The sequence below is a fragment of the Rhinatrema bivittatum genome, chromosome 1 (genome assembly GCF_901001135.1).
Source record: "Rhinatrema bivittatum chromosome 1, aRhiBiv1.1, whole genome shotgun sequence".
NCBI classification, from domain to species: Eukaryota; Metazoa; Chordata; class Amphibia; order Gymnophiona; family Rhinatrematidae; genus Rhinatrema; species Rhinatrema bivittatum.
Window position 1 is genome coordinate 444,473,674 of NC_042615.1, and position 12,431 is coordinate 444,486,104.

Genomic DNA, 12,431 nt, shown 5'->3' on the forward strand with positions numbered 1-12,431 from the left:
GGGCTGCTGACATCATCCACTTTGGCCCGGCCTGGAGGCTGTAGTCCCCGGGGGTCTCCTGGTGGCTGGAGCCGCCCCCTGAACCTCTTTTTTTGCGGCTGGACGCCGCCTTCAACATCGGGACCTGCACAGCCCAGCTCTGGCTCCTGCATTCCTCTTCCCAATGTCTCAGCAGGGCCGCTGTCCAGGGTCCTGCACCACTTCCTTCCTTAGGCACGGTGCCGCGCCTCCTTTCTTGATTTAAAAGGCCAGCAAGGGAGTAGTCTCCTGGTCCATCCTGATGACGTCACTTCCTGGAACTCCCTCCACTGCCTACAAAAGGCTCTTCAGGTCAGTCATGTTTTGCCTTCACAAGGAGCTTGTCCTTCTGGAGCTTATTCTCTTCAGGACTCCTGCTCTCCGCTCCTGCTGGTATTCCTCTTATTCGTCTTGGGAACCCTTGTCATCATTGTTCCTGGTCTCTTGTCTTCATCTTGATGTTCCGTTCCAGTCCTGATGTTCCGTTCCAGCCCTGATGTCTTCGTCCATTGTCCAGATGTCCTCAGCTCCACTCCTGACCCAGCGCCCTACACTCCCCAGCCTGGCTGGGGAGTGTAGGGTGCTGGTGGGTCTTTCCATCTGATGGCACCAAGGAGTCTTCTCATCCCTCGTCAGATCTGCTTTGTTCCTGATGTCCGATGTCTGCCTTGCCTTGATGTCCGTAAGCCTGATGTCTGTCCTTTCCTGGGCAGGCCCCATCCTTCAGTGTGGTCCGCAACCAGTCCGGCTGGGCTGTGTAGGGTGCCAGGGGGACATTGCTTACCTGGAGGTTCCGGACTTTTAACTACTTGATTTTAACCTTGCCTTGCCGTGCTATGCCATGCCTCGCCTGAGTCTTCATCTTCCTCAACGCCTGAGTCTCGTCCTGTGTCAGATGTCTCCATCCGCCCTGCCGCTTCTTGCCATTACCCAGCGGCAGGTCTGAAAGGGCTTGGAGTGGAGGTCCCCGGTTCTCCAGTTCCCAGACAAGGACCATCTCTCCGCAAGGGCACACACACACCTTGTCCCTCACTGGGGAGTGCCCCCTAGCGCTCCCTTCCATCATAGCACAACACAAACTGTATGAATGTACTTTTACAAGCAATGAGGAGAAGCATTCGAGGGAGTAGAGTCTGTGCAGGAACACAACTTAATTGGCATTATTTTAAAATTAATGCACAAATTATTTCTGTAAAATAATGGCAGGTGCAATTGTATGCTTGGAGTTTTGCATGGATAATTTTCAGAGCAGATTCATGTGGGTAAGTCCTCTTTCAAAACTGGCATACCTTATGTGCATATTTGCCACCTAACTTATGCATAAAGTTTCAAAATTACCCCCATTATCATCCACTTGTCAAAATAAAATTTGATAAATCACACAAAAAAGAGGCTTAAACACCAGTATGCAATCAGTGACCAAACAAAACCAAACATACTGGTGAAATTTAAAAATCTTTTTTCAATATTGATTTTATATTCTTATGTTTCATTTCATTATATTTTTATACAGATAAAATCTTTAACAAATATCTCTATATTCCTGATAAGACTGCACTACTTATGAAAAGGAAAACACTTCTGACAGATCATAATAATATCACACTTTTCTTTAGTGATTTATAGCAAGACCTACAACTTCCATCATAGGAAAATCCTTTTCTTATACAAAAACTCAAGTCCAATTTTATACAATGCAAAAAAAAAAAATGTTTTCTTTTTAGTATTGTGCACCTAGAGATCACAAATGACTAACACAGTTTTCTTTTAAAGAGCAAATGCATGTGCAGTACTTATTTGCAAAGAGACTAGGCACCATTTGATTATGACTAATCCTTAGGGATATTCATTTTTATTTTTCTCAGCAATGTGTCCTTATTTGTTGTTATATCAAACAAATAACAATATTCAAATTGTATCTGTCTTTAAAGTCAAATTAGGCCCCATTGAATCAGATGCTTTTAACCTCACCTCCAGGGTCCCCCAGGGCTCGTTCTTGTCCCCCACACTATTCAATATCTATATGGCCCCACTCTGCAAATTTCTGGCCGGCCTAGGGTTAGTGCACTTCATATACACCATCGACGTTCAAATTCTTCTCCCTATCGAAGGATCCTTAGAGAAGACCCTGAAACTCTGGAATATATATTTTAAATCCATACAGCTACTTACTCAGATGTACCTGTCTTTAAATCATTCAAAAACAGAAATCCCAATTTGTAACAAAGTAATTGAAAAGATAATTTCGGATATCTAACAATTACCAACAACACACAACATTCTACACAAAGCAAGATATTGAGGGGTAGATTTTTAAAGAAGCTTGCGCGGGGTACATTTTTGCGCGCTACCCGGAGCGCACAAATGTACACCCGATTTTATAACATGTGCACGCTGCCACATGCATGTTATAAAATCAGAGGTCGGTGCGCGCAAGGGGGTGCACACTTGTGCACGCCGAGCCCCAGGGGAGCCCCGATGGCTTTCTCCATTCCCTCCAAGGCCGCTCCGAAATCGGAGCGGCCTTAGAGGGAACTTTTCTTCCACTCCCCCCCCCCCACTTCCCCTCCCTAACCCACCCCCCAGCCCTACCTAAGTCCCCCCCCCCACCTTATTTCAATTATTTATGCCTTCCTCTGGCAGGCGTATCTTGTGCGTGCTGGCCAGCTGCTGGTGCGCCATCCCCCCGGCACAGCCGCTGTGCGGAGGCCTTGGTCCCACCCCCGGACCGGCGCCACGCTCATGCCCCGCCCCCTTTTCAAAGCCCCAGGACATATGAGCATCCCAGGGCTTGTGCTCGGCACATGCAGGAGCAGGTTTTCAGGGTTACATGCGTAAGTTACATGCGTAACCCTTTGAAAATCTGCCCCTTAGCCCCTTAGGCTGTATATTAGATAGTGAACTTAATCTAAAGAAATCAATAAAAACCATAGTAAAAGAGGGCTTTTGTAAACTACAGATTTTAAAAAGATTAAAACCCTTGCTTCACAGCAATGATTTTCGAACGTCCGCCAAGCGCTTCTTTTATCCAAATTAGATTACTGCAATGCCCTTCTTCTAGGACTCCCTGCCTCCTCCATCCGTCCTTTGCAACTCTTGCAAAATGCTGTCACGCGACTTCTAACCAGCAGTAATAAATATGACCATATCACACCAGTCCTGAAAGATCTTCACTGGCTGCCAATCCAACAAAGAATTCAATTCAAATGTCTGACATTAATACACAAAACCATCTATGGAGAAAAAAATCGAATGGCTGAATGCGGCTCTGCAAATCCATACACCGCAGAGAAACAAGGTCCTTAGCCAAAGCTTTTTTTTTATCTATTCCATCGCCGAAAACAGCCCACTTAAATCCAGTTTGTGAGAGGGCATTATCTCTGGCAGGCCCCAAAGCACAGAATTCCCTACCACTAGACATCAGGCTAGAGTCAAACCTTCACTCATTCAAATAAAAGCTGAAAACATGGTTTTTTGAACAAGCCTTCTTGCAGACGGGTTGATCCCCTATATATTTTTATTTTGTTTTATTTTTCTTATGTCATTTATTGCTTTTTTAATTATGTCACTCTGTTATTATGTAAAAGATATTTAATGTATTTATTTATTTATTTATTTCGTGATTTTTTTATATACCGTGGCACGTTAATAACATCACCTCGGTTTACAATAAACAATAAATCAGCAACAAGCTTTACAGTCAATAAGAATTCAGGTGTACATAAAAAAAATGTATTTATTATTTTAGATTAATTTAAATGGCAGCTTTTTCTAGAATTTTTAATTTTATGCTATGCATTCTTAGGCTTTTGTTTTTACTCAAAGTCCATATATTACCTCATTTAAGTTTTAAATTATTGTATTTTGTTTTATTTTCTTAATGGATTGTGTCTTACTTTGACTTGCCTTGTAAACCGATATGAAGTCAAAACACGAATATTGGTATATAAAATAAATAAATAAATATCAAACCAAAATGGGAGAAATTCTGTGGGAATAAAATAACTCCCATAAACACTAATAAATTCCTAGGAAAAATAAAAAGTGTTAAAGGTCCCCCTCTGATTCTGAATGCGAAGAGCTTGTTTAACTCTGTCTTGGGGATAGTTGTGAGAGGCGACAGACTCATCATACAGAAGGGGTGTTCATGAAATAGCCCTACCACATGACAGAATTTTAGGTCCATATCAATTTATGGTATACTTCTGCATGTTGCTTTTCAGGAAAGGCTTATCTCAGTAGCTGGCTATTTGTGCCATGTACTATTTGGGATGTTACTCAAACCAAGGGCTCATGTTTTCTGGGGAAGGTGATTTGAGGAAGAGAGGCAAAATGCTTATTATATACTACTGAGGGATCCCTTCTCTTGGTGGTACATATACGGATCAAGAGTGCCAGAAACTGCAATCTGGAATTGCAGGTGCCCATGTTTTGCCAGCAGCAAATGTGCTGCTTAGATGTGAATGGTCGAACTGAGGCCCCAGATGAGATGAATCTGAGAAATGGTCACATCCACAGGCCAGACTCGCACACCTTGCTAATTAAGCATCAGAGTCACAAACGAATATCTTGCATTACGCCAAGATATGTGAGGACTCTCTTCCATTTTGCCCTGAAATGCTTGACATAACTGAGCTATGCACACCACTTGTAATCCTTTTATGCTTCTAATAACATATCAACATAACACCAGATGGAGGTGGATCATAGGGGTATGCATCCATTTTCCACGTATTTGTAATCCGCAACTTATTTTGTCCTATCTGTTAAATACATGGGGAGGCGAAACGCATGGCGACTCCCCACGTATTTAACAGATTTCTGTTTTATTCGGCCTCCTAAATAAAAATTTAAACCCCCCACCCTCCTGACCCCCCCAAGACTTACCAAAACTCCCTGGTGGTCCAGCGGGGACTCCAGAAGCCAACTCTGCATTCTCACACCCTCGTTTGCCGGTTTCATCATGGCGCCGATAGCCTGTGTCACAGGGGCTACCGGTGCCATTGGTCAGCCCCAGTCACATGGTCACCGGTGCCATCTTGTGCTCCTACCATGTGACAGGGGCTGACCAATGGCACCGGTAGCCCCTGTGACATAGTATGGGCAAAGGCTATCGGCGCCATTTTGAGTCCTGGCATCGGACGGCTGGCGTGCAGGAGGTTGCTCCGGGACCCCCGTTGGACGCACAGGGACTTTTGGCCAGCTTGGGGGGGCCTCCTGACCCCCACAAGACTTGCCAAAAGTCCAGTGGGGGTCCGGGAGCGACCTCCTGCATGCCGGCCATCCGATGCCGCAAAGGCGATCGGTGCCATTTTGAGACGCAAAGGCGATCAGCGCCATTTTGAGTATTGGCATCGGACGGCCGGCGTGCAGGAGGTTGCTCCCGGACCCCCGCTGGACTTTTGGCAAGTCTTGTGGGGGTCAGGAGGTCCCCCCAAGCTGGCCAAAAGTCCCTGTGGGTCCAACGGGGGTCCTGGAGTGAGCTCCTGCACGCCGGCCATCCGATGCCAGGACTCAAAATGGCGCCGATAGCCTTTGCCCATACTATGTCACAGGGGCTACTGGTGCCATTGGTCAGCCCCTGTCACATGGTAGGAGCACAAGATGGCACCGGTGACCATGTGACAGGGGCTGACCAATGGCACCGGTAGCCCCTGTGACACAGGCTATCGGCCCCATGATGAAACCAGCAAACGAGGGTGTGAGAATGCAGGGATGGCTTCTGGAGTCCCCGCTGGACCACCAGGGAGTTTTGGTAAGTCTTGGGGGGGGGTCAGGAGGGTGGGGGGTTGTAGTTAATTTTAATTTTAATTTTAGCTGGGACACGAATTTAACTCGCTGTATTAATGCATCGGAGCACCATATGGCCGAATGTAACGTATTTGCGCCCCGACGAATCCGAATCACGAATGCAACGAAAACATTTTGGCTGCACATCCCTAATGGATCATTCTGTCTACAACACTTATTATGCAAAGAAATGCCTCATCCAGTTTACTGTTTTGCAGGTTATACTGGTACCCTTTCCCGCAAACTCATCCCATTTATTTCCTTAATCTCCTTTCCTACCCTTTCACTGTCCCTGAGCAATCAAAATATCTTCTCTTAGTGATTTTTTTCTAGAGATGTGCTTCGTTTTTTTCTACCGGGTCATTTTTTGACTCGGATACTTCGTGGTAAAATTCGGTTTTTCCCGTTAAGTTTTTTTGAAAAACGGAACGAGGAAAACCGAAAATGGGGCCAAAAAACAAAGCAGGAAACGAAGCTAAAAAAAACCCCACCCCAAGCATTTAAATTCATTTCCGTACATTACATACAAACTCCCCCTCCCATCTCGATCCCTCCCCAAGACTTACCAACATCCCTGGTGGTCCAGCGGGGTCCCGGGTGCCATTTGTTCCTCCGTGCACATGTGCGCCATTGTCAGCCTTGCTCCTCAAAATGGTGCCGAACGGCCTCTGAACTACTATGTCACAGGGGCTACCGGCGCCATTGGTCAGCCCCTGTCTCATGGTAAGAGAACCGACCAATGGCGCCGGTAGCCCCTGTGACATAGTATTGGCAAAGGCTATCGGCACCATTTTGATTTCTGGCAGCCAACAACGAAATCACTCCCGGACCACCGCTGGACCCCCAGGGATTTTTGGCAAGCCTTGGGGGGGTCAGGTGCCCCCTCCTGACCCCCCCAAGGCTTGCCAAAAATCCCTGGGGGTCCAGCGGTGGTCGGGAGTGATTTCGTTGTCGGCTGCCAGAAATCAAAATGGTGCCGATAGCCTTTGCCAATACTATGTCACAGGGGCTACCGGCATCAGGAGGGGGTCAGGTGCCCCCTCCTGACCCCCCCAAGGCTTGCCAAAAATCCCTGGGGGTCCAGCCCTGGTCAGCTATTCTAGCTTCAAGGATTATCTAGCATCATTAGAGGAGAAAAAATGTCCAGTTTTGATGATCAGAGGACCTATTAGAAGCAGAATTTAATTCAGGTCTAAGCCCTTTTTCTTGCCTGTTTCTGTTCAATTTTGCTTCATACCCTGTGTTGACCAGCAGTGCCCGATTTGGTTTCCCCATACCTGCTCATCATATCCAACCACCACCTATAACCTATAGTTAATTTTCTGGAGGAAAATTTGGAGGGCTTTAAACAGGAAGAGGGAATGATAGCAGAGGTGTTTCATTGTCTGAACGTTTTGTAGAAGCAGATAAAAGAGAGATTAGGACCTTTAACAAAAGACCACAGATACATGCTTGCCACAGTCTGTGATCCCCGTGTGAAAGGGAAACTCGCCCTACAGTCTGATTGTCTCACATTTGTGAAGAACTTGCTGTTAGTAAACGTCCATGAACAGGAGCGCCATAGGCAGAGACAGATTAGACATGAAGCAGGAGGAAACAGCGGGCACTTCAGAGAGTAGTGCAAGCCGAAGCAAGAGCAGCACTGTGTCAGCGACAGCTAGTACTTCCTCCTCCACTTCAGTATGCCAAAGCCATGTTGCCCCTTAAAAAATCATCTGTTCTGGAACGGGTTAGAGCAAAGGCAGCTGGCTAGAACGACTCTCAGCCCACCCAAGCAATGGAGACACCGGCACAAATGTCAGTGACACTGTATCTCACAGAGCCCACAGAGGACAGGCAGACAAATCTACTGGCATATTGTGCATACAAGTCCACTGTCTGGCCACACCTAGCCAAAGAGTCTCAGCGATATCTATTATATTCACCAACCAGTGTGCCAAGAGAACGTGTATTTTCAATGAGCCCTCATCGCTCAAGGCTGGCGCCAGAGTTGATGGAAATGCTAGTGTTTTTGAAAATAAACATGCCTTTGCTTGGGTTTCCAGATTTTCCCTGTGAATGGCAAGATGAATAAAAGCAATTTAAAGCCTTGAAGCAGCTCCAACTACCTCATATGCTCCAGATAATATCAGCACATTTACCTGACCCCAAACACTGTGCCTGCCCGTCCAGCCCTTACGTCACTAAAAGGGCCTGACCCCAAACGCTGTGCCTGCCCGACCAGCCCTTACGTCGCTACAAGGGCCTGACTCCAAATGCTGTGCCTGCCTGTCCAGCCCTTATCTCACTACAAGAGCCTGACCCCAAATGCTGTGCCTAAGTTTAGTTCTAGTATCTCTAATTTCAGTTTCATGTATTTGTGCATCACTTCTTTCCAGAAAATTCTTTTTCCTGTTTTTCAACATTTGGAATGTAAGAACATAAAAGCTGACTTATGTTTGGAGCTTGCATATTTCATATGCTCAATAGTTTTCATGACCTTCAAAATATGGACCATTTTCCCTAAATCTTTCTTAGGTGCCAACATTAATGTTGGCACCTACTACCTACTGGTGGTAGTTTTACTCTAGTTCATCCTCTGTGTTCCTATAGTTTACAGAGGCACTGTGTAAGGTACAAAGTCAACATAGGTTGATATTGTAGATTTGGACTTGAGGAGCAGTTTCTTATTTCTGAGAGCTCTTCAAGTTCCTTTATCATCAGCTGAAGTGCATAAGTACAGTTAGTAGCTTCTGGGTATTCACAAATAATCTCCAGCTCAGTTCTTGCTTCACAAATGGCAGTCTCTATTGCCTAAAAGCATCCTCTGTTGAATTATCTTTCACAAATGAAAAAGATACCATTTTCTTCTGGCAGTGAACCAGTTCAGGAAGAAGTGACAGATCAAACCACAACATACATGCACAAAGGAAAGGAACTCTCCCGGGTGTCGCCTATCTCTTAACACCCACTGACACATGTTGAACTGCTGTTCACATGGAAATCTCCTCCACATCGCAACACTTTCCGAGTCTCATGCCCCAATCTGGGGTGAACCCATTCCAGGGAGACCTTTCCTGCACAAAGGAAAGGGAACTCTCCCCAGGTGTCACCCTTCTCTTAACACCCGTTGACAAATGTTGAACCGCTGTTCACATGGAAACCTCCTCTGCCTTGGTCTTCAAAATTCTCGCTTGTATATCTGCTACGTCCACCAGATTTTAAAAGACCAGTGAGAGCTCACTAGACGCCAACAGTGTTAGCAATTCCAGCAATGGCCGTAACGCTGGGGACTGCATCGGCACCACAGCAGCGATGGGAAAGACGTCCCGGGGAAGGCCCAGTTCCCCTCCGGGCTAGGCGCGCCTTCCCGGGCAGGTTGGCGCTGGACGCATGCTCCCTGGGTCCCACTCGACGGCATCGGGCCGTGCAGCTCTCTTCCTGGTCTCGGCAGGCCGGCCCTCTCCTAGGCATGCGATCCCACCTCCTACCTGCTCTTAAAGGGCCATGATGACTAATTGACTGCAGCTGCCTAAATTGAAGTGGAGAACCAAGGAGTATATAGGGAGACTTCCTCTTCCTGTCCTTTGACTTGGCAACGCGTCTTGCTCTCTTTCGCGAGTCTGCTGGTATCTCCAGTTCTCTTCTTCCTGCCTCTGGACAATTCTCTGGTGTACGACTTCGGATTGGCTGTCGATGATTTCTCTGGTGTTTGGATTTGGATTGGCTTTCGACAATTCTCCAGTGTACGACTTTGGACTGGTGACTAGTAGGGATGTGCAGAGGGACGCCATACGTTGCATTCGTGATTTGGATTTGTCAGGGAGCAGATATGTTGCATTCGGCCGTATGGCGCCCCGATGCGTTAATACGGCGATTTCTATTCATGTCCCAGCTAAAATTAAAATTAACTACAGCCCCCCACCCTCCTGACCCCCCCCCCCAAGACTTACCAAAACACCCTGGTGGGCCAGCGGGGAGATCCGGGAACCATCCCCTGCACTTTCACACCTTCGGTACCGGTTTCATCATGGCGCCGATAGCCTTTGTCACAGGGGCTACCGGTGCCATTGGTCACCCCTGTCACATGGTCATTGGCGCCATTCTTGTGCTCCTCCTACCATGTGACAGGGGCTGACCAATGGCACCGGTAGCCCCTGTGACATAGTATGGGCCAAAGGCTATCGGTGCCATTTTGAGTACTAGCATCGGATGGCCGGAGTGCAGGAGGTCGCTCCGGGACCTCCGTTGGACCCCCAGGGACTTTTGGCCAGCTTGGGGGGGCCTCCTGACCCCCACAAGACTTGCCAAAAGTCCAGCAGGGGTCCGGGAGCGACCTCCTGCATGCCGGCCGTCCGATGCCAGTACTCAAAATGGCGCCGATCGCCTTTGCCCTCACTATGTCACAGGGGCCGACCATCGGGTACCTGTGACATAGTGAGGGCAAAAGGCGATCGGCGCCATTTTTGAGTACTGGACTTTTGAAAGTCTTGTGGGGGTCAGGAGGCCCCCCAAGCTGGCCAAAAGTCCCTGGGGGTCCAACGGGGGTCCCGGAGTGACCTCCTGCACTCCAGGTGTCCGATGCCAGTACTCAAAATGGCGCCGATAGCCTTTGCCAGATTATGTCACAGGGGCTACCGGTGCCATTGGTCAGCCCCTGTCACATGGTAGGAGCACAAGATGGCGCCAATGTCCATGTGACAGGGGCTGACCAAAGGCACCAGTAGCCCCTGTGACAAAGGCTATCGGCACCATGATGAAACCAGCACCGAGGGTGTGGAGTGCAGGGATGTCTCCCGGACCCCCCGCTGGACCACCAGAGAGTTTTGGTAAGTCTTGGAGGGTTCAGGAGGGTGGGGGTTTGTTTAAATTTTTATTTAGGTGGCCGTATAATTTGGGGAAGATTCGTGTATTCGTGGGAAATCGCGATACGTTTCGCTTCCCCATGAATACTACGAATAGTGTAATATACGTTGCGGATCGCCAATACGGCGAAAACGAATGCACACCCCTAGTGACTAATGACCCTCTGGCTTCGGACCTCAGACCGGCGGTAGGTGAACTCTGGCTTCTGATCCTGGAAGATCAGGATCACCTAAGTCCCAGCGGTCTGGATCCCTACGGGCTCCTCCTGGGGGGATCTCAGATGTCCAGTGGCGAAGATCCAACTGGCCCTGGCTTCTGTCCGAAGAGACCTCTACCTCTCTACCTAAGTCCCAGTGGTCCAGGTCCCTACGGGCTCCTCCTGGGGGGACCACGGGCTTCCAGGGGGTGAAGATCCAACTAGTTCCTGTCTTGCCATTCGACGGGGGAACCCGAGGAACTGTCTCCTCTGGTAGTATCAACTCCTCCTCGAACTAGGGTTCACATCTTCTCATCTTCATAACAAATGGAAACCACCACACTTTAGGGGTGAACCCATTCTAGGGAGCCCTTTCCTGCACAAGGAATGGAAATCTCCCCGGGGCTCTTGTTTGAATATTTTCTACTACCACCAGGATCTGCACCCCGCAGCAGCTCCACCCCACCCAGATATAGTTCATCATATTTCAGGTCCTAGCACGCATGTTAGATCCTTGGTCCGTGTTTCAGGATGGATCGGGTGGACAGTACGCCCCGGTTGACAGTCGCACCGCATGCAGGGGGCCCCATCCCTCTTCACCCTGCTCCCCTCTTCGTGAGTTCTGAGAAGCTTGTTTGCTGTTTGAGCTCTCTCAGAGTATTTCAAATCTTTATTCATTGCTATTTTGCTACAATTAATTTTCTATTGCTGAAAAAGATATTTGTTCTTTTTTGCTGCTGTGCCTGCCAGACAGCCAGGCTTTTTTTTTACTGCACTATTTTTTATTGAACTACTTGTTGACTATCAGTCTCGTGTCGGTATTTAGCCTTAGATGGAGTTTACCACACACTTTCGGCTGCATTCAAACAACCCGACTCCGAGAAGACCTGGTCCCGGCACGCCGAGGGCCACTACCACCGACCTAACACCATCCGCGGGCTGAGCCTCACCTTGTCTTGCCTCCTTGTCTTTCCCCTAACAACCACCACAGCGACCTGACTACCTCTGCTCTGCCAGCCTGTCTTGCCCCTATCAACTTTCTGCCACTCTGCCTTGCTGCCATACACCAGATGACTCACTCTACTCCTTGTGGTGTTCTTGCCACTATCGTGGTTCCTCAGTGTGTTGATGCTAGTCTTTCTGATGCTTTGTCCCTTTATCGGCACCTTGTGTTTTTTTTCTGACACTCTTTTTGCTTGCTATATTCCTCTTCATTGTGCCTGTAGGATGTTGATGCCACTTGCTTGCCACTTTTGCCTGTCATGTGCTTTCGAGGGTTCATGCAACTGTTATCGGTGCTCTCTTTTGAGGCTGTGGTATGTTTTTTGACACTCTCTCTGCTGTTTTGCACCTCTGTTAAAGCACTCTTGCCACTCCTAGTACCCCCTTTGCCCCTTTACAGTGCCTTAGGCTATTCATACCACTTTAGTACCACTTTGCCACAGGACTGTGGCAAAGTGGGAAGCAATCATCAGAAGTTGATTGCTTCTGGGAAGCAATCACTTCTGATGATTGCTTCCCAGAAGTTTCATCAGAATTGATAAGAAAACCCCAATTCTGTAGCCAAAAACAGACTGCAAAT

At 47.9% G+C, this 12,431-nt stretch overlaps 1 protein-coding gene across 1 annotated transcript in view; it reads right to left on the reverse strand.

The window, feature by feature from the left end:
* PLPPR1 (phospholipid phosphatase related 1) overlaps positions 1 to 12,431 on the reverse strand; it is a 329,852-nt gene that overhangs the window by 129,216 nt on the left and 188,205 nt on the right. The window lies entirely within an intron of this gene.